We start from the raw sequence: 12,453 nt of genomic DNA, 5'->3' as shown, positions 1-12,453 counted from the left end.
CCTACTCAAGATGAAATAGCCCTTTCTGAGGTTTGAAATAGAAATTGCAAGCATGTTACACAAGAAGCCTGGAGTTCATTTCACTGTTCCAAGGTGCTGGTGATATGAGTCTAAATCTTTGCTCCGCACAAGGTACTGAAAGTGCTTGACATTGGCTCTATAATTTCCCCACCTGAGTCTTCTGATCACTGGCTGGATAGGGACCCTTCCTCCTTCTCATTTCTGAATATGTCATAATTTATACAAAGTGAAACAGGTCTGACAAAGAAGTGCATGGACTTCATCTACCCATCACCTGTGAATGCCATGACTGCCAGACTAATGTTTTTCTATAGTTTCTCTTCACTGTGAAAAGTTTGGGTGTTGACAAAATCATATTTTCATACAACTATCTGTTGAAAATTTCCTGACTTCTTCTAGCTGGGAGTGTGGTTAAAAGGTTTACTGAAGTGCACTTGGAAGGAAAGATAATAGTAAAAATGTTTGAATGATAGAAAAGACTTCTTAAGGAAAGGTGAGGAAAAAATTGTATAGGCTTGTGAGGGAATAGGTAGGGATTTTAAATTAAGAGGGCTCCAGGCAGCACAGTCATCTTTACTGCCTCGAGTTTGCCCCTTAGCGTGTGTATTAATTGCTCCTTCCTATCTCAGTCAAACTTCACAGCATTCAAATCAGATCAAAGCTGGATTTTATTATGTTTTAAGCATTCTTAGAAATTATTATCCCCAGGTAATTTAGCCTTTTAAGGTGTCTGCTTAAAGTGTCCTTCTTTAAAGTGAAAATCCCAGCCAATTACAGTGATGAGTAGATCAGCTGCAATTAACTTAATCAGTTTGCTATTTCCCCCGTATGTATCTATTGCATCTAGTGCTTCTAGGATATTAATCCCTGTTAAGAAAAGCACACATTAGTCGCTGGTTTGTAGGGAACGTAGAGGGGCAAAGGCTATAGCTATAGCGGGAGCACAGCACAGCGCCAGGAGGTGGCTAGCACCTTCTTTGCTGAAGCTATCTGCAGGAGCTGTAAATATATATTCGGCAAGTGGGGACTTTGTCACCAGTATGTTTTATGAGTCACCTTTATTTTTTTTTTTCCTTTCTTCTAAAAATCAATCTACAGAGCAGAAAATAGTCTAGGCAGGGGTACTTTATTTTACAAATGGGAAGGTGGAGATAGATGTGGATAACACATTTACCCAAGATCTCACCAGAAGTACTGTGCTCTCAAATCTTGCCCTTGCACTGTCTTTTCTTGACCAGTATTACACCTGCAACTATCTGGAGTCCAGGCAATTTGTATGATTCAAGTTGTTCTGTAAGAAAAACGTGTAGGGCAAGAAACTGTACTTTCTTAATTGTGTAATTTTGGGTCATTTAAACTATTCTTTTGGAAGGCTGAAAGGAGAGTCATCAATCCAGTCAAATAGCTAATAATAAATAGGAATTCTTTTCAAGGATTTTCATGGATTCTTTTCTTCTGTGGGGTATGACAGGGAAAGGCAGGAGCTGGCTGGGCTTGGATAACAGCATCTGTAAAAAGGAAACAATATTGTTTAAAGGTGAAGAGGCTGTTTTCTTCTGGCTATTTTTAGGAGGATATACACGAAATGAGGAGAAAATCTTTACAAATTTCACCAGCATTGCTTCCCACCAAAAAAAATAGAATAAAATAAAAATAAAGGAAGAAGAAACAGCAATAGCAGAGAAAAATACCTAGAAGCAAGCTCTTTTCTTTCCTTGGCCGCTTGGCAGTGTGGGCTAGTTTTTAATCTCTGCTGGAGCCTTTTAGTAGAATTACCTTATCTCTAATGGCAGCTGTCACTTTACCTAAACCTCCGCTCCTTGCTTTGTATTTTCTGCTTCCTCATTTGTGCTGCTATTCTCATTATACATCCCCAAAGGGCTACAAGCGTAGAAAACAGCATAACACAACAACATAACATAACATAGAAAATAGCATAGCAGAGCATAACATAACATGATACAACATAACATAATATAAGGGAGAAGAAAAAAAGATGTGTGGGGATGGAAAGGGTCATTTAATCCTTCTCTAAGTTGTTCAGTGAAGTGCATGGCTTGGGTTTGGCTAATTGCAGCAGCACAGCAGATGTAGCAGGGTTGGTCTGTGTTATTTCTATAAAATGCCAATTTCCCTCATAATCGGGGATGGGGACGGCAGGAGGGGAGTTGATAGTGGATAAGAGCATGATACCTGGAAAGCGGGATTATCAAGAAGATAGCGTAAACAAAAGTAGGACCTATTTATTCTCCTCCTTTTCCTTTTATTTTCAATGTGTTGTAGTCTGTTCAGACTTCTGGGATTTAAATTGATTTTCCTCGCAGCTTTCTCTGTAGGTTTTCATTGTTTAAATCATGATAAGCTTTGCTCCCAGCGCCGGTGGAAAAAGAAAATGAAATACAAGCATTTGTAGGTTGAGAACTCTCCTAGGAGTGTATATGCTGAATCTCCAACATCAGTAACGTGCTGGAGACATTATATGATAGTATGTACAATATAAGGGGAAATACTGTAAAACTCTCAGGACAGGCAATCAGGTTTTCTCCTGTTTACACAGCGCCCAATAAAATGTGACATGAACTGATGGAGCCTTCTGGGCCTTATGGTGTTACCAGCATGAAGAGGTAGACCCCAAATCCAGAGGACTACCCTCAAGGAGGCAGGAGCAACATCTAATTGCATTCTTAGCTGGCCAGAGATAGGCTAAGTCTGTACTTAAGTGAGTTTATCAGTCAATTTTGCAGAGCTCCATCCTATCCCGATTAAAGCAGCAAGGAAGCTCCCATTGGGTGGAGTCATATGGGATCCGTCCAGAAGTCCTCTGCCGTCCTGGATTACAGCACACACACAGCTTCAGCACAGCCAGCTCCGAAGCATTTGAGAGTAAATGCTAACTATGAAACAATGAAAATTAAGTATTTCAGTATTTTACGGGTGATTAGCACTTAGTGGTGGATGAAGCTTTTTTTTTTTTTTTCCCCCTAGTGCTTAGCAAAGGCAAAGTAGAAAAAGGTAAAGAGTAAACCGGAAAAAGGAAAGGGATGCTGCACTTAATATTAGCAGGAATATCACCTGCAATGGCATTAACTTGGCCTGATTGGCATTATGATTTAAGTTGTTACAGGGTATTGAGAAAATCATCTGCACTGCATGTCTTGTTCTTTATCATTGTTATAATTTCTTCTGAGGTCTTTTTGTTTCTTTTTTTTTAATTTGGGGGTTTTTTTGGTCTATCATAGGTGAAGATCAAACAAATAGAAATGGTTTTGAGCTGTATTGGAAGCTGGAAACAATTTGTTAACAACTACTTATAGTCAAAGAGTTGTACTTATTTAGAAGTATTTTAAATGATATTTTTTTCCTGATTTTTCTGCATGCATGCATTTTGTGGTTTTTTTTTCAAAATGAATAAAATCTTACACTGAGAAGTAGATTTTGCCATTTTCTGTTCAAACTGGAAAATTTTGAAAGACGTACACTTTCCATTAAAATTTTTATTTAATCAACTTACTTTTCAGTTTTTGCTGCCTGATAAACATTCCATGGGATCTGTTAACTGTTTTATCATAATAAAAAAAAAAAGACAAATAATTATTAAAACACTTCTTTTTTTCCAAAAGTGTAAATTAAATCTAAGTGATGAGCCAGCTTAGGGGAGGAAGGCTGCTTACTTTGTCTTGTTCAGTTTGGCTTGTTCTCCTTGCCAAACTCCAACATTAAGGAAGGATTCTAAAAAGTCGATGGACAATTTCACAGCAAAATAACAAATAACTGTAGAAATACCCAGGTCAGTCTATTCTCTATAACTACTCTCATGCTTTGCAAATATTTCTCCAAGGGTTGGTGCTGTCAGCTTTCAAGCATCCTGCTACCTTGAGACTAGCGGGCAGACAGCACTGAGTTTATTTGCTTTTCCGAGAGGTTTTAGAGGCTGCTTTTTTTGCCAGAGTTGGAAGCTCCAGCCCGCAACTCACTGCAGTTCCCTGCTCATTTTTGAGAATACAGGAATAGCACTTATATAATGTCAAAACATGGTGTTTCTCAAACCAAAGACCATGAGTCTGTTTCTGACCGAGAGATGAAGCATCTGTCAGGCTTCATGCTGTGATAATTCCTGTGGCTCACAGTCCAATTCAGGGCTTTTTTGGTTTCCAGAAACATTTTTGACCACTGCAATTACTAAATCAAGACCAAATAAAGCCTGGCGCAACTGTTCTGTGTCGTTCTATTGTGTTTCTTTGGTGTGGGTTCAGCTGTGAGCAAATGTGTCAATGGCTTGGAGGTAATATTAAACCTTTCTGGGAGAACAAAAATTGCTAGATTTTCTACAGAGGGGTAACTTTACAATAATTTCGTTTGGAAGGTTTATGAGATTTGGAAGAAAAGCATAGGTCTGAAGCCCAACTATTAGATAAACGGGGTTTATTACCCCTTGTTCCCATGATTCTGCTTTCCATTTACAATGAGATGCAATCATCAGCTGGCTGTATGGGAAGTACGCAAATAGCATTTATAGTGGATAGCAGGTATTTTCACTTCATGTGTATCTTTGGGAACAGCTGAACCAGGACGTCTGTGAGATGTCCAGAAACCTTGGCAGTGTCTAACATACAGCAATCTGTGTCTTCTATCCAAGAAGCTTCCTGCCCAGAGCTTATATCCAAGAAAGGGGAAAAGAAGGAAAAAAAAGAAAAAAAAAGACCTTTTCTTATTTCCTAAGATCTTTTCTTTCATCTGGATAACATTGTGTCACTATGGCACATTGCAATTTTTTTATTATTATTGTTTTTTCGGTCCTGATTCAAGAAAAGGAAGCCAACAGATTGTACATTGCTCTTGTTTCACTTTGGCATTGTGGTTCCTGCTAAGGCTAAAGTTTAATAAATGCCGCTCTTCTTGCAGTGTCTGTGTTTAGCTAGATCTACGCTGGTTTTAGGGAAAGAGAGCAAGTACCTCCCTGAATGCATCGACTAAAATGTCGGAGGCAAGCAAGTAAGATAAAGCACCTCCCAGTCTTTAGCAAGTTCTTGGATGAGACTGGTTCATAAATGAAAAATACTTGGGTGAACCGAGGCAAAGGAGAGATTTACTTGACAAAGGGAAGCACTTAAAGGAATTTTAAGCAAAGTAATAGTTTATTTTGATTGAAGACATACGCTTATAATCAATCAATTGCTTAGAAATGTTTCTGGGTACAGATGCTACACTCTCATACACCAACATACGAATAAGACATTGCTATACTGTCATATGGCAACGTATATGAATAAGACATCTGCCAAGTTAGCTTAGAAGCTGACTTCCTCCTAGCTGGGTGCTAGCCTGACCTAAGCCGTAAAAGCCGCTATTATCACCCCCCCAAACTGCAGCAATGGTGTATATGCACATGAAGCACCCAAAGGACTTTTTTCTAGTAAAAAACACCCAGCCAGGCTACAACACCTAAAGCTTTGGGATGAAGACTGCGATTAACAGCTCTGCTCATTCAGCAAACACCACTTTCTTTTCATATAGACAACCTTTCGGTCATAAGTAGGAGAGTATCTGTACTGGGAGAGTTCAAGAAGTAGGGAAATATCCAGAATATCTATCTGAAGAGTAAATGGTATTTCTTTGTCCTGCTTTTGAAGAAGGGAACAGGTTGAAGTGTATAAATTGGGGGGGGGGGGGGGGGAAGACACTGTACAAACCAAGAAGAAATGTCAGCTGTTTAGTTACAGAGCCTTTTTGCAGGTTGATAGTGCTTTTACTGCTATTACTTAATATAGCACTTTTAAGTGTTATTATTGCTTAATAGACTCTATTAAGAAATGAAAATCAAAACTACCTGTGTAAAAGAAAAAGAAACCACACTAAATTTACTTCCAAACCTCAGAATTCCCTTATAAATGACCTTTACAGATGATCATTTGAAAAATGTTTGAAGGATAGCACTTATCTATAAATTCGTTCAAACATTTTAAATACTTTACAATTTTTTTTCATATATTATTACTCTAATATTTTTACCTCAGACTTTTATACTGCTATTTGAAAGGCATTTTTTCTTTTTCCAATCTAGAAAAGTAACCCATGCCAGTGATTTAAAAGAACAGTTACATCATTAGGTTGTACTAGTTAAGCTGTACTCACTCACTAGAGTGAACAACATACAGATAACTAATACAATACATATTTAAGGTAAAAACAAACAAAAACACAAACAAAAACACCAAAAGAAGCAACCCAAAACTTGGGTCATCAAATCCAATTTCCCATTAATGAAGGCACCATGCCAGGTCATCGTTTTGATAAAGTGATGACCAAAATTTTTGATTAGAAATACTTGCAGAACAGTTGTAACCAGCAAATACATCGTTATTGCAAGATTGATGTTGTCACTGTTGGATGTTTTCTCCTCTGCAAGTAATTCCTTAAGTAAAAATGAGATAGATTTGAGGGAATCTTTTCCCTGGAGGAGTTTTAATTCCATTCATAGAATTTTAGGGTGTGGTCTTTTTTCAAGAATTGTCAAAATTCTGCCTGTAATTAGTTAATATGTCTAAAACGCTTTAAGAGGTAAAGAGCTATATAAATGCTAAGTGTTACCATTTCTTTTGGCAGAGGTAAATCTGATTTTCTGTTATAATGAGGAAGGCCATAGCTCATCATCCTGGCTGATTACAGAAGTTAGAGGAACAGATTGCCCATAACCAATGTATACCTCTCTTTCCCATTCTGGAAATTATATTGCTCACAGCTTGACTCCTCAGAGGGTAGGATTATAATGGTTTTTAGCGTGTCTGAAAGAGAATATCAACTAAGTCTTGCTGCTCTGAAGAATTCAGGTTTACAGTCGAGCCAGACAAAGGAGCTTTGAAAAATAATAATAAAAAAAATCATAAACTCCTGCACATGCTTAAAACTATAAATGTCTGGATAAGACATTGTTCACCCCCACCCTTTTTTTTCCCTCATTATTTAATCTTACCCTTTTCCAAGGTACAGTAAAGCTGAAGTAAGCTGCCGATCTCAGACTGCCTGCATGTGCCTTGTGAATTAGTAAGGCATTAGTTTCTGTGGATATTCTGGCATCGTTCTCAAGCACGAAAGAAAATAATGTATTTATTCCATGTGCTCACATATCAGATATTACTTTGCGCAGATAAATGACAGAATTAGCTGGGAGAGGGGGAAGGGGGAGAAGATCTCAGCTGTTCGAGAGACTCGACAGTGGTTCTGGAAAGGGGCTATTGAAAACGGCTCCTTTGTCTCAGATTTATCTTTTCTCAACTTATTTAAACACCCTTGACCAAAAACATTTCCACTTCAGCTACCGTGAGATTGGAAGTTAATTATGCATGGCACCTGTTTCCTTTTAACTGTTATATACTGGACATGATCACGTTGGTATGACTTCTTGGAAATAAATTGCAAATGCAACGTGAAGGAGCTAACTGTGAGCAGTGAGGAAGGATGGCTTTTATAATTATGAGACCAGCTTCGACTTTTGAGAAACTATAGCAAAATCAGAAATAAAAGCTGTCTTTTATTCCTCCATAATAGTTCTATGTTTTCAGAAGTGGCATTGCACGATGCAATTCTTATTTACTCGACTTCAACACTGTATTAGGACCTGACTTTTAGAAAGCATTGAACCACTTGCACGCTGAAAATTAGTGTGCAAACGGATGTCCAGGAAACAAATTACACCAAACCGCCACTCACTGCGGAAAACTTTTGAATACAATGTACCTCTCAAGAAGTTGGAGAAACATTAATGTTAGGAGTTTTCTACTATATTTTGATTTTTAAGTTCTTAATTTTTGTAATTATTTTTTGCTACAGAATTTCATTACCAGCTGTGAACTGACTGTTAAATAAGCTTCTTTGAGCTATTAGTCATTACTGCCTCATTAGTACTGTAAATACTACTTTGTAGCGTCTGCCATCCTGTCTTGGCATTTGAGGTTTCAGCCAAGCAGTTAGTTATTTTTTGTTTATATTTCCAAGGACTGCAGAGAACAAATGTTCACCAGCTGCAATTCCATCCTCAAAATTTACTGAAAATAGGAGCCATCACAATCTAAGACATCATAGAGGTAAAAATTACTATAAAGCTTCTAGGGGCCTGCATACGACAACTTCTGGATGCTTTGTACCTTCCCCTGGAGTGTGAGATACTAGCTAATAAAAATATGTAGGACTTTTTTTGCAAGATAGACATTCACATGATAAATATGCATATTTTTTTTGCCTATATGATACAGATTTTTCATCAAAACTGTTCTTTTTCTTTTCTTTTTGTTTCTCCTAGAGACTCAAGGCAGCATGCATGCTCATGACATTCAGAAAGCCTGAAAAAATTTATTTTAAGTTATCATATTTTGACTGAAGCTTGATTTATTTTTAAAGACAAGAAGGTGGGGTGTTTTTGTTTTTGTTTTTGTTTTTTTAATGGATGGAGGAAACTAAATCATTGCCCAATTAACTCTAGCACTGGCCAGTGCTGGAACTGGGATGCTGAAGTAACGTGGGTGAGGAGTCTGAGCCAATGTAACTGCAGTGAATCCAGGGGGTGAAAGGACAAAGAGTAAGAATTCAGGATTTTTATTAGAAATCTTTTTTAGGTTTCTATACCAAAAAGAAAAAAGGGAGGGAGAAGAAAAGTTGTGGAGCTAACAATGCAGATAACATTTCTTACAGATATCACAGTGATAATGCATTTAGGTCTTTTACTTTTTGAGTTTTTTTAAGAAGCCCTGAAGTGATGCATCCTGAATTATTCCACAGCTGAAACCACTTTTTTTAAATGAAAGATTACTTTTTTTCACATGGCTCCAAGATCTGGCGTGTTTAGTGGTGCCAGCTCTATAAGATTCCTTGTAAAACCTGCAGGAAACGGCAATGCTGTCAATGACTCTCTTTTCCTCTGCATCTGGAAAATCCCCGGCACTCACAGTGGGGCTGAACCACAGAGTGGCTTAGGCAAATTTGGCAAATCCTAGCTATTAGCTGCGAGAGCAATGCTCCCACTTGGGGGAGAATTGCAGTTATTTTTTATTCCTATTATTATGACACTGTGTCATTACTGATATAAAAAGAACAAGGAACATGTGCAAAAGTAAACCACATGCTGTCTCAACTAGCCAAGAAAATATCTACCAGATGGGAAATGATGAGACAAGCCACTGTGACAGATCAGCTGGTCTTGCACCAAACGCGAAGGAAGCCTCGAGGGTCCCCAGGGTTTTGCTCTCTACACCAATAGCACCAATTGCACCCAGGAAAGAGGTGTCCACCTCAAAAATTTGGCGGAAATCTGCCTCTTCATTCTGCATGATGCACAGTGCTGGACTCAAGAGTGACTTGAAGTAATGAGATAAATAGCTGCTTTTCTGAAAATGTAAGGCTTGCAGCACTGGCCGGCCAAGGCCTTATCGAGATTTATTTGAGCAAAAAACCTGAAGGAAAAATGAAACCACGTTCCCAAATTAAGTGACTGAGACATCTGAGTTACTGAAAGTCACCTTTTTCAGAACTGTGTAATATCTAATTTTTTATGGATGTTGGGACTGTTGGTTTCCAAGAGTTATCCCGAGTGACTTTACAGTCTAAGAAAGAATTTGGGAGAAGCTACGCAGAAATGGGAGACTGAGGTCATGCGGGGCACCTCTTTTGCCTAATGTTTGTCACTTAGTTTTCAGCTCTCTGGCAGGCCATGCATGGTTTGCATTCTTGTAAACCATAATATCTCCATTTTAGCATCCTTACCAGGGAAACCAAGAATTTTAGCTGACAAAAACCTAACAAGGACAAAGCCATTAGTGAGACAGGGAAATATTTATTCCATCTGTACATATTGCACCTGTTTCCTAGTGCTGTGAGCCTGCAGCTCTTAAGTTAAGTATAAATTAATATATTTTGCTCCTTTATAGATTTTGCCTGAAGTAGGACAAGTATTTCAACCATAATTTTACATTTTTTTCCTGATAACTACAGTTAAAAAGATGCCACTGTGCAAATTTAAGAGAGTTTAAAAATGTAATTTTCTTTCTACATTGGAATGATTATCGTGTCCCAACTATAAAATGTTCCACCCCCCACCTTCTCCCACAAAAACTGAAACCAGCAGCTTTGCAACTAGGCACCTGAAATTTGCATAACTGCAAATTTTGAATTCTTAAGTGGTAACCAAAGAGTTACAAGTCAGTGGCAGATGTGGATAATGACTAATAAAACAGTAAATGATGCACATTGTTGGAAGCTGGCTCTATGTATTATTGGGGTACTTGTAGATATACTCCCTAACCTCCCCTGCTGAGCAATTCCCACTCTTTAGATATGTCAGCATCTTCAAAGGAGTCAAAAATATCATTTCCTTACCTTTATTGCAGCATATTTATGAAGAAACAGCTTTACCGTCTTCATTTCCCAGCAGGAATGTTTCTAGTAAGGGACTCCTCCTGATTGATGAAAACATAATGAAAAATAATTTAAATACTGTTTCTCAGTACTGGAATTTTTTTAGCTTCTTTACCTATTTGAAATAAGCTCTCAGCTAAAATGAGTCTACTGGGAGATGAGTGAGTCTACACATGATAGAATAGCTTTAGAGCCTAAATGTCTATACATATTTCCTAGATAGCTCATTAGGTTTATCCTTTTCCAAAACTTCTACGAGCTTAGCAGCCAAATTCTGCAGAAAAGCGTGTGGAATATACCTCGCAGTACCTTCAAAAACCAGCATGGAAACCACGGGATGAAAGCGCCCGGTGGAAAGTCTCCCAAGAAGCATATGGTACAGAAGAGAGCAAAGCTCCTGAGAACATAGACGGGACACGTGCTGGGTCAGTGAGTGTCAGCACATCCACAGCGACAGACCGGGTGCACATGTGGTCATGACAGTTACCCTCAGTAACTTGTTAAAATTCCCTAATTTCATTATATATTTGTGAAAAGACCTGAAGCACCAATCCTTCCCTTTCCCCGAAGAGCACGTTGCCTGTGCTTCAGGGTTTGCCTTGTAAAGACTATGCTTTTATTTTGCTAGCTCACTGGTAAGGCCTTTCATTTCAAGAAGTTGCCCAAATCCAACAAAAACTATAGAAAATGATATGCAGATAAGCCATAAAGCAAAGATCATTTCACACATCCTGGTCAGCAGCATATTCGTAGGCAAAATTTGGAAAGCTTTTAATGATGGGAAGGCTACGAAGGAGTTTGCTACAAAGACGTAATCATGTACCTAGGGGTGTATTATGTCAATGTAGGCACTACCTTATGAACTGGGGATAAAATCTTGACTCAGTGGCTGTCTGTGGAATTGTTGCCATTTATTTCTGTGTTTGGGATATCACCTGATGTTTTGTTTCCTTTGTAGCTTACCATATAAAAGTATTATGCTGAGTATTATACACTTATTGAAAAAGGTCTGAGAGAAAATGGTGTTTTCAATCTTTTTTTTTTTAAAGCTTGTTTCCATAGAAAATTTAGAGATTTCTCTTCAAAATATTCTGAATAGGTAAAATATATATATTATATATGTAGTGGCATTTAATATTGTAAATAGATTAGAAAACTTGAGAAAGAACGGAGAATATTTTATCAAAAATATTCATAAAAGTACCAAAAAAACTGACCATTTCCTACAATTCTTTGATTATGTCATATCAATCAATTGAATCAGATTTGTCTAGAAAATCAACTGAATCAAATTTGTGTAGAAAATTGAAAGTCAGGCTTCTCCTACAGTAAGATCTTTAATATCTCCATTAATCCAGACGTCAGTTTGCAATCACATCAAAATAGATGGTCATATGAACAACCTGTAGCATCTGCATCTGATCTAGTCATCTTGGTTCCCTTTAAAGTAAATGGAGAGGAACAAGAGCTTTTGAAGCATCTCATCCAAGGCAGATGTCCAAAACAGGTCAGACTAATCGCACTCTGAAAGCAACTCCTCACGTCCACTGACTACAAGGGAGACTTAGGGCAATTATCTTACCTTTAGCTAAGGTAATCTAGATTTACTTTAGATTACTTTAGATTTACTTCCTAGACATGAAAGTGAAGTAAGATGAATTCCAACCTTGATGTGTAGAAGCTGTTAACTGTGTATAAACCAAAGAGGTCATATCTCATCTGGTAGGCAAATGCTTCTGTAGGCCATATAATTTGTTTCTTTTTATGTGAAAATGTAACCAGTCTCGCATACCTTGTTCTAGGGCCCCCAAATCTGCATAATTTCACAATGTCCTTCCCAGTCTTGGCAAAAAAAGATTCTTATCCAAACAAAAAAGATAATGAAACTCTTCATGTGGGTCTCTAGTTGCCCTAGATGCTTCTCAATATCCTATTTTAAAGCCTACATGTAAACATTCTCACTCAATAATTGTGTGCCTTTTAAAAGGTTTGTTAAGTCATTCTGGTTTGTCGGTGGGCAGGGATTAT

This window comes from Apteryx mantelli, chromosome 1 (genome assembly GCF_036417845.1).
Source record: "Apteryx mantelli isolate bAptMan1 chromosome 1, bAptMan1.hap1, whole genome shotgun sequence".
Lineage (NCBI taxonomy): Eukaryota > Metazoa > Chordata > Aves > Apterygiformes > Apterygidae > Apteryx > Apteryx mantelli.
The sequence above is the reverse complement of the archived record's forward strand: the minus strand, read 5'-3'. Positions refer to the sequence as shown.